The sequence below is a fragment of the Varanus komodoensis genome, unplaced genomic scaffold (genome assembly GCF_004798865.1).
Source record: "Varanus komodoensis strain SLA01 unplaced genomic scaffold, ASM479886v1 scaffold6_2, whole genome shotgun sequence".
NCBI classification, from domain to species: domain Eukaryota; kingdom Metazoa; phylum Chordata; class Lepidosauria; order Squamata; family Varanidae; genus Varanus; species Varanus komodoensis.
Genome location: NW_025336346.1, coordinates 8,548,283 through 8,565,684, shown reverse-complemented (window position 1 = coordinate 8,565,684; position 17,402 = coordinate 8,548,283). Strand labels below are relative to the sequence as shown.

General features: G+C 37.2%; 1 protein-coding gene across 1 annotated transcript in view; it reads left to right on the top strand.

The window, feature by feature from the left end:
- The window catches only part of LOC123034300 (centromere protein P), a 213,830-nt gene that overhangs the window by 122,326 nt on the left and 74,102 nt on the right, over positions 1 to 17,402 (top strand). The gene's annotated exons all lie outside the window — the stretch shown is intronic.

Genomic DNA, 17,402 nt, shown 5'->3' with positions numbered 1-17,402 from the left:
GCCTTCCCTGTAAAATGTGCCTAATTAAAAGTTATGTACTAAATATAGTTCTTTATTCAACTAAATGAAGCAGGACACAATGAATTGTAGCAAAACATTTTACAAAACAGAAGAATTTCCAGTGCTTTATTTTTACACACACACACAATCTCTTTGTATTTTTATATTTAATGGTAATTTATTATGTACTATTGTATTTCAATGTATTTTATCATGTTGTAAGCCGCCCCGAGGTTTCGGCAAGGGGCAGCATAGAAATGCTATAATAATAATAATAATAACAACAACAACAACAACAACAACAACAACAACTTCATTATTAGCAATGACTATATGCCAACTGCAAATAAGTCATTAGGCAAGCTTTGCAGGTTTGAAGTTGTAATTGATATTACATGTGTGAGGGAATACATACATGTCATTGAAATATGGCTCAAGGTAACTAATGAGTAGATATAGTAAAACTGAAGATGCCTCAGCAATCATCATGGAAGAGAGTGGAATACTGACATGAGTGACTAGTTGTTAGCATATCATGTACAGTTCTTTGGGTTTCTTTAATTAATTAGTGTGGTCTTCCACAACTGGTGTCCCCCAGATGTATTTGTCTGCTACTTGCAGCATCCCCCTCCAGATCTGTTGGGCAAGAATTGTCAGCTGCCAACCAGCCATGCTGGCTGAACGTTGCTCAGTGTCATAGCCCAACATATCTGGAGGGTAGCAGGTTGTTGAAGACTGTATTAGTCTATTAAGGTTTCAGTATCTTGACTTCTTTCTTTTAATTAATGTATGAGGAGGAAGTACATGATATTTTTTACAAGGATTCCAATAAAAAGGGCTACACAATATAACATTTAAATCACACTGAATGGGATTTAATTTTTCCTTTCCAATACTTCAGGTCAAATAATCATGCGAATGAGGAGGGATAAAGACAATAATGGATACTTTTTAAAAGTTCTGTTGTTTATTTATATTCAGAAAATATGAGAAGTCACTTTCTAGTGGCAGTGCCTACTGAAACTTTTTCAGTGCAAGTACCCTAGGTCAATTTGCATAATTTGCATAAGCTAATGCAATTTCCAGTGTCTGGAAAAACAACACCACTGTTAGGCACTGATACTAAAAGACCACCACAAGACAATTAGAAAGAAGTCGGAACATAAGACTGAATTAGATTGTTGAGGCCACCATGACATGATCTCCATCAGTTTTTTTAAAGCTTACTGTCCAAGATCATAAGAACTGGTCAACTAAATCTGTATACTCAAAAGGAGGGTTGGAACATGTGTTTCTAGAACAGCACTCACTGTCATGCCCATAGAAAACCCTTTTAAACTTGAATACTCTAAAGCAGATTGTGATATCATAAGGGTAGGAGGTCTTGTATTCAAAAGGGAGCGCTCAAGCATCGCACTCAGTTTGCCCAAGGATGTGGGCATGCTTTTTAATGGGACTAGTCCAAGTCTCCAAGAAACAGAGAACAGAGGGACATGGGCAGACATGGTCATACATGGGCAGAGGGGAAACAAAGGAAAGGGTCTTGCAGATTCACTGTGGAACATTTTGTTTCAGGGAGGATTGTTCTGCACCTTTCAGACTAATTGATATGGAGTTTAGAATGCACGTAGCCTTTGGATTTTGCACTTATCCAAATTCTGCAGTGTGGTTCTCTGCTAAATCAAGAACCAAAATGTGTATCTTGTCATGGTTAAATTTGAACATTGAGATAAAATGTTAAATGAACTTATGTAGACCAGAACAAGTAGCCCAATCTGTTCATCTGGAATGGAAGTTCCATGTCTTAAATTCAAGATTGCAGATCTTTAACTGAATCATTATCCTATTATACTTATCCCTATTATATATATAACAGTGCAAATATTCAGCATCAGGTTTCATGGCACAGCTGTTTATCTGTTTAATGAGCACTGCATTTCAAAACTTGCTTTAAAATAGAGACATGAACAACCTATGCAATAAATCCTTCTAATGGAAGAGACTGACAACATAGGGTTTAGTTTTGAACTATGCTTTGTAAAATTAGTAACTGTACATAATAAACTTTTATATGTCATTTCAGCAAAAGAATAAACTATCACACAGTATTTTTACTTGGCTTTGGTAATAGACTTTCAATAAGGAGTATCCTTGATTTTTTTTAAATTTAAAGCTACCATATATTAATCATGTAACATTAAAAAAATCTGTTACTTTGATCCAATAACTATACAGTACAGTCATGTTTTAAAATTAGCATATTATCAGAGGTCACAATGGTCTTTTCATAACTTGAATAGTATTGAAGGGTTATTTTCATGTAAAAAGCAGAAAGGGAAAACTCAATCCTTTTGTAAAGCAGTCACTTCTCTAAGAACTGTGGGTATGTCTCCTTGGGTATGCTCAGGCTATAACACCTGTTACTACATGCTGATTCTAGCTGAATAAATATAATATTTAAGCTAAACTAATCAATTTAGTTAATTAATTCAGAACATTAGCACTGATTTAAAATATTTGATCTAGTTTATTAACCTGGGAACAAATAGGACTCATATCCTTGCTTAATATCCTGGTTAGATAAGCCATTAAACCAGAGCACCCCCTTTTGAATGTAATAGGCTACTCTCATTTAAAACAGGTCAGAATCTCTGTGCCAATTTGATTAATGAAGGGAGGGGTAAGGGAGCATAACTCAAACCTAATGCTCATTCCTGGCTTTATAAATCATGCTCTATGCAGCCTGTAACGTTTATTGTCTAATCAGGCCTTTAATGGAAATACCACTGGATTATGCAATAATAAATTGTCAATAGATAGCAATAGATATTTAGGATGCCTGTCAAAATTACAATATAATTAGCCCTGTTAAACACCTCTAAAATATTTAAGTATATTTTTGTCCCTTTTCTTTAAACACTCAGGTAACATTTGGATTCCATTTTTAAAAGGATACTTTTGTATGAACACCTTATGAAGCATTTTTCCCTGCTATTTTTCCAATGTTTTGTGAATGTAGTACAACTTGAAAGTACAAATTCTCTGTTTCTGGAGCTAGGCCAAGATGTTTTCATATATGACATAGTCTTCAAGTTATATATTTTGGCTTTAGTATAGTCTGGCTTCTTTAAAACAGGAGCACATTGTGCTTCTTCGTTATGGAAAATTCATTATTCCAGTTCTGTGGTTATGTTTGATCTTTCACCATTTGTAGACTAGCACAAGCACATTTTATTTATATAAATATTTACATAGCCACACATGGGGCACAGAAGCTTTAATATCTCTTTATTCATAAATGTATTCAGATATACTTAAACTTGTTTCAGAAGATTTGGCTTACATACTATAACTTTTTCATCAGTGTTTCAGTGCTTTTAAAAAATATTGAAAGAATGAAGTATTTATATTGAGATATTTTAGCATACTGTGTTAGATGACCAGAAAGTATGGAAGGCCAGCCATATGATTCCATACCTCACCTCCCAAGATTCTTGCATTCAGATGAGAAATATACGTATTTAGAATTTTAAACTGTTTCTGAAAGCAAGGCTTGCTGTTGTGGATTGCTTGGTGTATACGTACTTATGAGATTTCTGGATACAAGGTGTGTTCTCATGCTTCTTCATGGTTGTATTTGATGCTATGACTAACTGCTGGTCTAGGTAGGATCCTACTCACAAGCCTGTCGAACCGTTATTTTCAGTACTATGTTTTGGTTAACACTGTTGCTTTGAAGAAGAATAATATTTCACCATTATAAAGCAAATGCTTCCTGTCCTGAGGCACCTGACTCTTCTCCATATGTCATATTTGCCTCTCACTGGCCTTAAATGGTACAGACAGCCCCACTCTCCAATTCTTGTCATACAAGATCCATAACAAGGAAACGAATACAGGGATCGGCCCCTAGAACAAATTCAAAGAGAAACTTTTTCCCTTATATCTACCCTAAAAACACTTTCTTACAAGCTAATAATGTTACTTATAGCATTAGCAGCTTATTCACTTTTTCATCTTTCAATGTGCTATATTCTATCTACAGTCAGCTTTATTTATTTATTTGAAACATTTTTACCCCATCCAATGTGGAAAATGTCTCAGGATAGCTTACAATAATTAAAAACAGTCATAATTACAATAATAATAATTTCAATAAAACAATAATAATTACAATGATTAAGACAATAAATAACAAAACAATAGCATTCATAAACCCACCAAAACAAAAACAAAATGCGACTGTTAAAACCATTTAAAATCCCTTAATGTTGAAAAAGATGGGTGAATAAAAAGGTTTTTACCTGGCTCCAAACCTCTCCACAGTCTGGGTGCCACCACAGAGAAGGCCCTCCTCTGGGTAGACATCCTCTTTACCTCCTTTGGGGAGGGTTCCTGGAGCAGGGCCTCTCCTGCCAATTTTAAGGAGCGTGAGGGCATATAAAGAAGACATTACTTCAGGTATCCTGGTCCCAAGCTGTTTAGGGCTTTATAGGATAGCACAGTACCCTAAATTGGGCCTGGACTTCAATCAGAAGCCAGTATAGCTGGTAGAGGACCGGCATTATATAAGAATAATGACCACCCCCACCCCCTTAGGAGTCTTGGCAGCTCTGTTTTGTACCAATTGAAGTATCCAGACTGTTTTCAAGGGCAGCCCCATGTAGGGCGCATTGCAATAATCCAACTGGGAAGTTACCAGAATGTGGAATTACCCTTATACATTCTATGTAAGGCAAATACCGCAATCTCTTTGGAAAAGAATGTGAAAAAGAATATCAGAACTGTCAATGTTCAGCAGGAGAGCTCTTCAGCTGTCCAGAGCATTCTATCACAGATCTTAAAGTTGCCACTGTGGACAAAGGGAACTTCACAGAATTAGATTAGAATGAGAAACTGCCAAGTACAAATTTATCTCAGGTTTAATTTTATTTCCAGAGGATTGAACTGAAATGGATTTTTATCACATAAAGACAATGGCTTGTTTTAAGGTTATTTGTCTTACTCACAGGCAAACCTTGTTGCCTGGGTTTCCATGACACAACAAGCTGGGTGCCACGCAGAAATGGTGCTGAGGAGTGCCTGCACTAGATGACAGGCTCTGGGGATAAATTTGAACTGTGTTGGGCTGTTACAAAGTGCAAACAGGCTCTATATGTTCATTATCTAGTGCCAGGATGTTTGTTATTAGCAACAGCTGTATTATAAATGATGGCAGTTAGTGATACACTTTTCAGCACCAGTAGTTTCTGCATTGCATGTTATTTTGGCTTTACTGTTCATAACTCAACCCCATATTTACCACATTAAAAACCTGTAGCTCCCCAAAATACACCATGCAGCTGATGAAGTGAAAGAAATGCCAGAATAAACATGGTAGGTTTTTAAAGTTCCACAAGATTATTTGCTGTTTCTAGAGTGCCAGTAATACATATGTAATCAATAGCCTTCTTTGATGAAACCGAGGATCCATTTCGTCCATTGTTCCCTCCCTGTCAGTGGCCATCTAGATACTCACAGTGATATAACTACACACTCTAGCATTATCCCCTGCATAAAATGTGTACTGCCTTTGAATACTGTAGTTCTAGAAAGCTACTGTGGTTAATGGATTTATCATGTGATTTTCCATGAATTCAGAATGTAAGAAGAACCCTTCTGGACCAGACCAAAGTTCTGGTATACATCAGCTGCCGGTAGCCAATGAGATGCCTCTATGAAGCCCAGAATGGCTAGTTCATGGCTAAAAAAGCCATGTAAACCAATAGCCACCACTGAGTTTTGTAATAAAAGTTGAATAGCCCACACTGTCTGCAGAGATGTAACAACTCCTCCTGACAATATTTTTCTGGCAGTTATGTCTTTGAGCATAATCCTCTTGACTTTATAGTTTCTTGCTTCAAAGCTATAATTGCTTAGTTTTGTAAGAAACATGTGTTTAATAGGGAAAATATGATATAATTTCAAATATTATTCAAATACACAGGAGAAAATAATCTAATTTCAGAAAGGAATGCTCTCACACTTAAAATATCAGTTACTGATCTTACGTTGGCACCCAGATTCAAATATGTAATTCTTTTTAGCATCTTTGTGGAAAATTTGAAAACTTCCTCTGGAGTGACATTAGCATGGTAAAAGCTGTTTTAAAATGTCTGGCTAAAGGTAAATCTCATTACTTGTTAAAGTGTCTGTCTAGTCCTCATATGTAACCATGTTCCAGTGGCTTCTTAATATGAAACCATATGTTCTACTAATTCCACTGATCTAGTGTTCCTGCAAAAGTTTGTCCAAGGGTGAACGAGAATTTATGTGGCTCTTTTGAGATGCGGTTTCATTGCTTAGAATTATGCTTAAATTAGGCCTTTTAGTGCTTTATCCAGTTGTTTCACCAAACTATCCTTTCCCTTAGTACACTGTTCAGATGGCTGTTCTGTTGATTTTTAAACATTGGATATAAAAGCTAACTATAAATAGTATGGTAGATGACAAGAAGATAAAGTTCCATCAAAAAGGCCAGTCATGCTTTCTGAGATTTATAAAGAAGCAGAAGGAGAAAATATATTAGTCCTGTTCTGAAACACTTGTGTAAATACTTGCAGTGCAGTGCTTCAGTGTACTTGCAGTTGAATTATGGTATGAGAAAAAAAGTGGGGGGAAGGGAAAACAGAAATGTAGTAGCCTATAAAACTTATGCTTTAATAGGGTATGAAAAGATCTTGAGAGAGAGCTTGTGGAACATGCATTATTCTGAAAGTAGAATTGTTTCTTGATATTTGAGTCACCTTTTTCCTCACAGTGTTCTTCTGCTAAGTTTAAAAAATCCCTCCTCTGTATGGAAGAGGCTTTCCACTAATGAATCATAGAATCATACAGTTGGAAGGTGCCCAGCAGGCCAGCGGGTCCAACCACTTGCTCAATGCAGGACTCAAGTTGCACAGATTGTTAGGTCCCAAGATTATGCAGGATCAGTCACTTTAGGTTCTGCGGAAGCATAATGGAAGACTACCTTTTGCTCTAAGCCTTTGTATGTTTTTGCACAGGTTTCATACTGTATCTTCTTAAAGCATATTTACTGAGCTAATGGAAATTATTTTTTTAAAAAATCAACTATCAAATGGTTGTGCTTGGCAGGAGCTTTTCATGGATCAACAAGATATTAGAAAGCACTCTCTTCATTCAAATAGTAAATACAAGAATAAGTTGGACTACCTGAGAAATAAACCACATATCCAAAGGTATAAGAAGGCATACCAGCCTGGTGTTAATGAAATAGAACTATGGACACCTCCTCAGATGGGCCTTTTAGCAGCAGAAGAGGGTTCTGCACAGGCTGCTGCCCATGTGGTGGCAGCTCAACTCCAAACTTGGTGGAACCAACCACTCATTCCCCCGCTGCCTACTGTCAGCTTCAAATGGAAAAATATTTATAATTTGATTTATTTGATTATAATACTGATATACTACTCATCTAGGCACATTCTGGAATGATGAACAAAAAGGATAAAAATATACAAAATTAAGAATAGAATATAAAAAATAAACAGTAGCTGTTCAGCCAAAGAAGTCTTCTTGAAATGAAGGTCATTTTAGGAAGCACTGGAAAAAATACAACGTTGGTGCTGACCTGACCTCCAGAGGCAGGAAGGTCCACAGAAACCACACTGAAGGCTTTTTTTCCAGGTTGACTCCAATTGGGCCACCTGGAGTATGCCATCTAATGACCTTGGTGTGCAGGCAGCTTGACAAAGGAGATGATGTCTCAGGTTTCTCAAAATGTATAGCTCTTTGAATACTAGTACCAACTTTGTAATCTGGCCCAGTGGCAAATAGGCAGTAAATGGAGTCCTCCAAAATCGTCTAGAATTCTCATCCACCATCCTGATTCCCCACATTATTTCTGGGGATCCAGCAGCCCATCATTCTGGAGCATTATTCTTTCAATTCGAGAAAGTGTGGAAGAATTAAAATGGTGGGCTTCCCAAAACATTAGACCTGCTTTTCTCTTGTGGTTGAGCTGTAATTTAAAAGACAATGGTCAATTCTTTTTTATGCTTGCATAGCCTGGAAAAATCCCCTGTTGTTTTACAAAAGCTATCTAAAAATCAAAGCCTAACAGTTATGTGATTCTTGAAAGAACAAAGGTTATCTTAGTCTCTTACACTTTCCTCTCTGCTAGCCAGCATAAAAGCTAAACATACATAATGCATATATGAACTAAGTAAATAGTACTATTTTGAGACTTTATTTTCTTATTGAAACCATGTATTAGCTTGTAACTGACTTTTATTTATGTTGTCACATAATAATGGTTAAGTTATAAACCATCTAATCACCTCTTAGGAAATGAAAGTCTAAAATATCATTTGGTTAGGAAATCTGTAATCCACAAGTTGTAATTTACTGAAAATACAGTGTTCTGCATTACTTTTTAAATCAGGCCTACAAATATTTATACTTTTGTGGGAAAATTAGCCAACATAATTGTAAATGTTATCAATCACATGTATAATGTAATATGCAAAATGGAAGTAGGCAGAAACATTGGCTGCAGTTTCTGTACTTTATTTTTATCCTCTTAACTTTTCATTTACTTTCCTCATGTTTTAGATCAAACTAAAACAGTACACTTGAATGTTGTCTCTTCTCCACAGGGAGCCTTGAGCTCAGTAACCCAAAGCTGGTAAGATCTGACTTTAGCAGCAGCAGAAACATACAGTCCCATGAGTGACCTCAAGTCTTCCTCATTCTCAGTTTATATATTAGGATTTTTTGTGAACTTGTATTCCACTTTTCACCTCCAAAATGGAGATGCCAAAGCAACTAACAAAATATAAAAACAATTTAAAAGCAATAACAATAGCAATACTGATGAAAAAGCAGTGATAGATTTCTGATAAATAACTCAGAAGCCAAACCTTAAAATTATTAAACAACAAAATGATTAAAATATGACTGGAAAATAATTTTCATATGTCACCAGAACACCATTAAGGTGATACCTTCACCTCTCAGTGCTGTGAATTCTAGATCCTGAGTTCCATTACAGAAAATATGTCCCTCTTCTGCATCAACACCAATTATAATTCAGAAAACACAAAAAGACTTTGCCAAGTGATCATAGAAAGCAGCCATACCCATATGGAAGGAGGCAGTTGTTTAGCTAACTTTGTCCCAGGATGTTTAAGGGATTAAAAGAAGCGCAGTATTTTGAACAATGCCCAGAGATATGTGGGCAACCAGTGCAGCCTGTATAGCAAAAGAATAACATCCTAAAATTATAGTATTGCAAATATAATTTTAGCCAACTCTGACTGCTTGAGAAGAACAAAAGCAGTCCTGGACCTAGCTGACACCTGAGCATCCAGGAGCAAAACTAGATGCAGCAATTCCCCCAAGTGTAAGCAGAAACTTACAGAGAGGTCCGCCTGGCGCCGTCGCTATTTGTTCTTCGGCACCAGGCCAAGACCTTTTTATTTAAAACTTATTTTAATTGTTAACTTATTATGGTATTTGTAGGATTTTAAATTTTTAAGCTGAGATGCAACCGGGCTTTTTAATCTCAAATTGTATTAATATGTTATTTATATGTTTTAATTATGCTGTGAGCCTCCCCGAGGCTTTGTTGCGATGGGGGAAGCATAGAAATGTTTTAAACAAACAAACAAACAAACTTTGAAGGGGTGTGCAACCATATCAATAACCAAGTAACACTCAATCATTGGGTTGATAAGAGCACATTAATTAAGAGCCCATCTGTCTTGACAGTCTGATTGCCACGTTTCGCCTACCACAGACTTCAAAGAATGGTTCTCTACAATTCCAAGACTCAGTTGTAAAGGCCAATGTATTCTGTATCATTTCATAATAACTTGTACTGCATTATGAATTGCTGTATGCTAGTTTTTGAGACAGGTACATTTATCACATAACTCTAAAGGGATTATTGTATTCTCACTGCTGTTTAAATCTGTTCAGAATGCTTGTATCCATGACGTATTTATTTCAGAATTGGTAGCTGATGTTTCATTTAAATGACATTGGAGCATCTTAAATACAAAATAAAGTTCTTGTTATTTTCTTCAAAACATAAATAATAATCAGTGTTTTATTACCAGTAGGTATTCAAACTTTTTCAAGCTGAAAAATGGGTCTATTACATCCAAACTGGCGGATGGTTCTTACCGAATTACCAGACCTGTTAATACATTGTGGTTCATAGGTGTCTAAAAATGCAGCAACTTTAAAAACTTTTTTTTAAAAAAATTGCTTTAAAAAACCCTCTTCTGCATAGTTAGATGGCATTATTGTTTCTAATGTATAAGTCTCCTGTATCAGTTGAATGAAACCACTTATATAGAAAACAACATTTCTTTTGCTGTTTAAGATTTAGAAGCTAGATCATCACTTGTGAATTATGATTGTTACCAAGTCAATTTTAGCAATAAAAATGCCACTGAAAAGTAGATTATTTATTTATTTAAAACATTTGTATGCCGCCTAATTGTGTTACAGCAAAAAAAAAAAAATATCAAAAATTCAAGAAAGCATAGTTGTGGATTGCATACCAATATATATAATTTAATATAAATTAATATAAAGATTTTGAAAAACCTGGGTATACTTTCTTCAAACCATACATAACTGTATAAACCTCTATCATTTCTTATTCATTTTCTTTCTAACCTAAAAACAGCTTTACATTTTAATATTTCCTCTTAGAGGAACTGTTCAGCCACCTGATAGTTTTGGTTGCCCTTTTCTATACCTTCTCCAACACAATAAGATACCAAACGTTCAATACAATACAGTATCAAACATACAAAAATTTCCAGATTTTTACCAGCATTGAATATGGTGGGTAATTGTTTTCACCCTTTCGGAGACTTGTTTGAATACTCATGAAGGGTAAGTCTTTTTTGCCATAGTATTGATCACTTTAATACTCACGTTGAATCATTTTCAATTTTTGTTTCCCATTTACACATTTTAGAGAAATCCTTTTGAAACATTTCACAGTGCACTTTTATTGTAATTATCCTGAACCACCTGAATGGTCTCTGCAAGCTTGCCACTTCACTGCTTCTCCATAACTCCAGATCTTTTATGAAAGAGTTACAAAGTTCCAGTCCCATTATTAATTCTTGGAATATCCTTAGTCTTTATAGCCCTCAGTTGTAAGAATTATTTCTACTGGGACTTCACAGATGATGTGGGGAGCCATAGGATTGCACCCTAAATATATTATCTTTTTATTACAAAATCTTTTATTCTTAAGATTTTGTAGTAATTCTAAATCTTTCAACCATTTTCCATATAAAATTAAGATTCATAACCCAAATAAAGAGAGATGAGAGTTTATGCATATTTCCAAATATATTCAACAAGAATTTAAACTCTGATTACATAATATATTCAAAGATATTGAATAAACACCAACCCCCAAAGATTCATTGGTCTGCAAGTATCTAGTAAGTACTTACTGCTTTTACCGGACAGAAATGACTGTATTTATTTAAAAAAAGTTTTTTCTAAAGAATATTAAATAAAAAGCTGAAAGATGACTGCTGTATTACTCAGAATCCATCCAACTGCCTTAGGGAATTTCATGTGGGATTTAAAGGAGCAAAAGCTTAGATCACACTTCCTTAAGTTGTTTTTTTAAGAACCTCAGTCTTTCTGGAAATAATAGACTTTGTTTTCCATGCACAAAGTTTTCTCCACACCAGAGTTTTGTGCAATAATATTTACATAATTTCACAAGATACACACCAGGTTGTCAACCAAGGCAGTTTTATCATAGGTTGCCATATTGTCTGAACTTGGCATGTTAGATTGTTAACTATGGACAAAGCACACTGAGAGCCACGGTGTGTTCCTGGGTTGTTCACAGAGGATTGTTTTCAAAGTAGCTTGTGGTGGCACATGGCTCCAGCACCATGGGTTGCTCATGGCTCCTTCAAAATGGCTACAATCCTGACTGGTAAAAGCAGTGAACAACCCCCAGCTTTCCCTTGTGATTTCATTTGCTGAAGTCTTCTCCATTGATGCATCCCCCTTCTAACTACCATATTTTTTTACTATAAGATGCCCCCATGTATAGGACGCCCCCCACTTTAACCGATCTCTGAGCAAGCAAACTGCTGCTGAGCATGTGTGCCCACCACCTCCCCACACGTATGCACCCACATCACTCTCCTCCCCATCCCGCTTGTGCCCACCTCCCCCTGATCGCGCCTGCCCCCAATCGCGCTTGCGGCCACCCTCTGATCATGCCCACCGCCCTCCCCAAGCACCCCACGCCCCCTCCTCCAAGCTCACCCACAATCATGCCAGTCTCTCCCCCCGAGCGCGCCCGCGGTTCTCCTCTTAGCCCCCTGTGTAAAAGACTCCCCTCCATGTTTAGGTAAGAGGATGAAAATAATTCTGTTGGGGAGGTAGCAAACATGACAAGCCAAGGAACACCTGATTATCTGATACTGGCACTGTAGCTTAATGATCAGTTGATCAACCCAGAATGGCTTATTGTGATAAGTGAACAGGCCCATAGCAGTCAATCTACGTTATACCGATGTTTTCTACCAAATGGTAGTAGAGAAATGACTGGCTAATGGCTTGAGTAATATAAGTTATGACGAAAATACAAAGATCCTATGGAATGTTTCCTCTAGACTCTAGTAATTTGTTCCATGTAAGTCCCAATTAGTCTGCTTCCTTTTCAGCAGTCCCTCGTTTGCACATTCAACCCACTCATTTCTGGGAAGTTTTCAGACAGAAGGGATGAGAAAGCCACCCTCTGCCCATCATTCCTGCAAGCACTTATCTAGACCCAAGTCATGATGCATGTAGGCATACACACACAATAGCAAATACATGCAGTACTATATTATAGCAAATAGCAATACTACATGTCATGGGCATAGGAAAAACCAACCAAAGACCATCATCCTGTTTGTGCAGTGGCCAGCCATATGCCCACAAAAAGTCTACAAGCAGGACATGAGGGCAATAGCACCAATAGCTCCATGTATTTGAATGTTTCTTAAGCAATGGGAGAGTCAAATCCTCATGGCCATTGTCACCCGCTCCCATTGCTCCTCCTCTTCCATATCATTGCTGCCACCTGCAGAGAAAAGCAGGCAAGAAAGCTCCTTCTTAGCATCACTAGAATGAAAGGCAGATGAACAAGCAGGATGCAATGGTGAAGAAGAGGAATGAGTCCGCTGAGCTCTCATCAATGGCTCCTGCTGAGATGTGGGACTTTAGCCAAATGCCAGTGTGGTAGGAGCTCAGTAGAACCCTTGGCAACTGACTTACAGATGCATGTTGCCTCTGGTAGTAAAGGTAACATGCTGCCTTCATAATTAATAGCCATTGAGAAAACCTGGGCTCCAATTCTGTCCTAACAGACAGAATTCCTGATTGATGTGACACATTAAACAGTCTAGAGATAGAGCGCCCCTCAGTGCTTAACTGTGCCTACTTGCAGTGGAGCAATCATGCAGCATGCTCCAGCACACCAGTATTGTTTTAATCCTGAGTAGTTATTCTGTGCCCACCAAAGCAAGCTGCCATCATCATGCTTTCCTTTATGACAAGTCCAAAAGCTTGTGTTTTATTTTCACAGCCTGATGATGTTTCCTGTAATATATTTCATTGTCTTTCCCTCGCGCGCGCGCGCTCGCTCTCGCGCTCTCTCTCTCTCTCTCTCTCTCTCTCTCTCTCTCTCTCTCTCTCTCTGTGCATGTGTATCCTTGTGTGTGTTTAATTTCTTTCCCTGCTCAGCTGAATTCTCCCCTGATCACACTGCATTGCTATCTGATTTCTTTTAAAGAACAGTATCCTGTGCTCAGAATTCTTACTACCTAATACTGACAACAGTAGAGGAAGAATTGAGAGAGCCCATGAGTATTAGTATTTCAGGGCTAAATATTTTTTTTCCAATCTATAATACCATGTTTTTTTAAATTTTCTCACTGGGAGAAGCAAGATGGATACCACCATTTCAACAGTACACTTGGAAAATGCTTGATTATTCACATGTTTGATTAGTAGTGTCACAAGTTAAACTATTTAATTGGAACTATTAATGTCCTCATTAGGTTGGGCAAATGGTGCAGAAGAAAGGCTATATTTTCTTAAAAGCCCTGGTTCTTATAAATCAAGTACCTCATTTAAGCATAATGCATAAGGAGAAGGAAATACAAATTTTATTGTATCTTGAACTAGTATGAAAGTGAGCAACTTCTTGTATATAATGGTCTTGGCTTGATACTTGCTTTGCAGCAAAGGGCCAGGTACCCTAGCTGGCAGTGTGTTGGCTGCACAGTGGAAGAAATGGACAAAGTAAAATGTCAGATGATAGTTTAATTTCTTTCAACCACTGCTCATTCTTTGAATATTGAAGCCACATTATTAGAAAAAGAGCTAGTGGCATGATATATTCCAATTCACAGGACTGCAGACCCATCTATACTTCCTCTTAAGAATTAACATCCACAATAGACCCCGTGAATACACATCTAGGTGAAACTGATATCTCTCACAAACCTTTTAGAGTCTGCATATATGATAAGTTCAACAATCGTTTCTGCAGCTGTTTATATTGGAATGACTATCATTCTGTGGTAGCTTTCCATGGTCTCAAAAATCTGGAATGGGAATTAACGGACAATTCATCCGGTTGCTTCATCAAAGTAATGTAATGCATTTTTCTCATCTTCTCAGTGAATACAGATTGGTTTTGATTCAGCTTTTCAGTGAGCATGCTTTAAATTGCCTCAGAGAAACCTGAATGTAGTCATAAATAAACTGTTGTGCTCGTTCTATCTCTGTGAAACATGTACGTGTGTTTTCTGAAAGTTTTAACACCACAATGTAGTCTAGGGTGAGATGGGAGGACTCCTGTCTACAAATTTGGTAAGCATATGGCATCCAAAAAACAAAACATTCCTCTTTCTGCCTTGTCTGTGAGGCAGTTAGGGTTCTCCGGGAGCCATTTTTGTCACTTGACGCTCAGGTGACCTCAGAGCCATGCAGTGCCCTCCAGCAGCTTTGGCTGGTGGGTTAGGAACCTCCCTCACTTGTCTTTAGTAATCTATTCTATAGAAACCCCCAAGTTAAATTACTACAGTGCAATCTATCTGGCCTTTGAAACTTGTGCAGACTATGGCAGCTATATTGTTGGGAGAAACAAGAAGTATCAAATGTATAACACTGATTCTGGCTTGCTTTCATTGGCTTCCTGTACTATTTTAAGTCCAACTCAGGGTGCTGCTTTTATCCTATAAAGCTTTATGTAGATTGAGACTGAAGTATCTGATGGAACAGCTTCCCTGGCATAAGCCTCCCCATATACAAGACTCAACTAGCACCTTCCCCCAGGTGCCTTCTGCAAGGGATGCTTTGAAGGTGGCAATAATGGAGAGTGCCTTCTTAGTGCTGGCTCCCTGATTATGAAAGAGTCTCTCTAGAGAGACTTATCTGGCACTAACATTATTACCAGTATCATAAGAAGAACTTTTACTTGTAGACATATTTGATGTATATGATGAGGTTTTTAATTATGTCATGAGATTTCTTATTAGTGATTGTTCAAATTTTGTTGTCTGTCCACATCTGTATGTAAATGGTTTTTACATTTTGCAGAATATTGTGCTTTAAGGTTTTCAGACTTTGTAAACTAAAGAGGTTTAGAAATTGGGAAGTATAGAAATATAATAAATAAAATGAAAATTGTTAATGAGTTTTAATACAGAACAGAAACTTTGATTTCCATTATCCTGTGATAAATTCAAATTGCACAGAATTGGACAGTATGAATTAATTAAATTCACTGACACATTCTTCTTTATTCACTACTCTTTCTCTGTTGCAACACATAATCATCAAGAAGCATAACACAATGGATAGGGTCTATAAGTTAGGGGTAGATAATATGTTTAGCATGCCGAAGGGCTTAGGGCTAAAAGTCGGGAGGGCTGGGATCTCTTTCAGAGACCCCACTAAACCATTGCCAGTCAGAACAGAACTACTGAACTACATGGACCAATGGACTGACTGGATCAGGGTCAGCTGCATTTCTTGTTCTTATTTGCCGTCAAGTCATCTATGACTTATGGTGACCCTGTGAATGAAAGCCCTCCAAATGTGATAGTCCTGCTTAGCTCTTCTAAATTCAAGGATGTGGTTTCCTTTATGTAGTCAATCCACTTTGTGTTTGGTCTTCTTTTTCTTCTACCTTCAGCTCTTCCTAGCATTATTGTCTTTTCCAGGGAGTTTTGCTTTCTTACAATGTGCCCAAAGTATGACAATCTCAGTTATGTCATAAGTCAGCTACATAAGCTCACAAAGTAGAGTTTTCTGCCAATTGTATTCTTTTAAAGACTCTATTAGGGAGTGGTTTAACAGGATTTCTTCAAGACAGTTTTATCCATTTTGAATTCACACATAGTTACATAACTTTGATAGCTGTATGGACTCTAAGAGTGCAAGCCTATGCATATTTTGACAGAAAAAAGCCCCACAACTTTCAGCATTCCCTGGCCATGCTGACAGCAAAATATTGGGAATTTTAGGATTTTGCTGTGTAAACATGCATAGAATTATACCCTAAATCTCTCTTTGATTTGAATGCCATTGTTCTGACCTGCTTGATAAAATTGCCTAACAACTGCCCACAATACAAGAGTGGTCTGGGAAAGAACTGTGGTAATGGCAGCTCTACATATGACCATTATCTGACTTCTGTCCTCAGGTGAACTGGCTTCAGAAGAAACTAGTTTAGGCTTTGCTGCTGATTCTTCAAAATGGACTTACTCTTCTGTGATCAGTTGATTGCCTCCCTTGCTTTTGGGGTAATTGTTTACCTCCTGCTTTAGACCAGCACCTGTCTTCAAACTGATAATTCCTCAAATAAACATACCACATTTTATCTTAGAATGATTGTTATTTCCTTAGCTGTGGCTCTCTCTCAATAGATTTATGCAATGTTAAATGGCTTTTTGATCACTGTAATGCATTCGTTATAGTTCTGGCAACATTTTAGTACAAATTCTGACTATATCCAAATGACATGCTGTAAAACAGTATAGTAGTAAGAAAACATAAATTTTATGCTTATATTTATGTCTGCCGTTTTTTTCCTTTCAAGGAATTCAGGGTGGCTCACATGATTCTCCTTCTCTTAGTCTTATCCTCACAACAATCCTGTGAGGTAGGTTGGACTGAGAGTCTGTGACTGGCAGATAGTCATGCAGTCATGACTTGAATGGGGACTAGAATCTAGATCTCCTGAGTCCCACTCTTAACCACTATACTGCATGGTTTTAAGCTTCAGATGCCTGATAGATTCCCCAAACACAGTGAACAATTTTACTCCTAAATACTTTGGTGACTATATA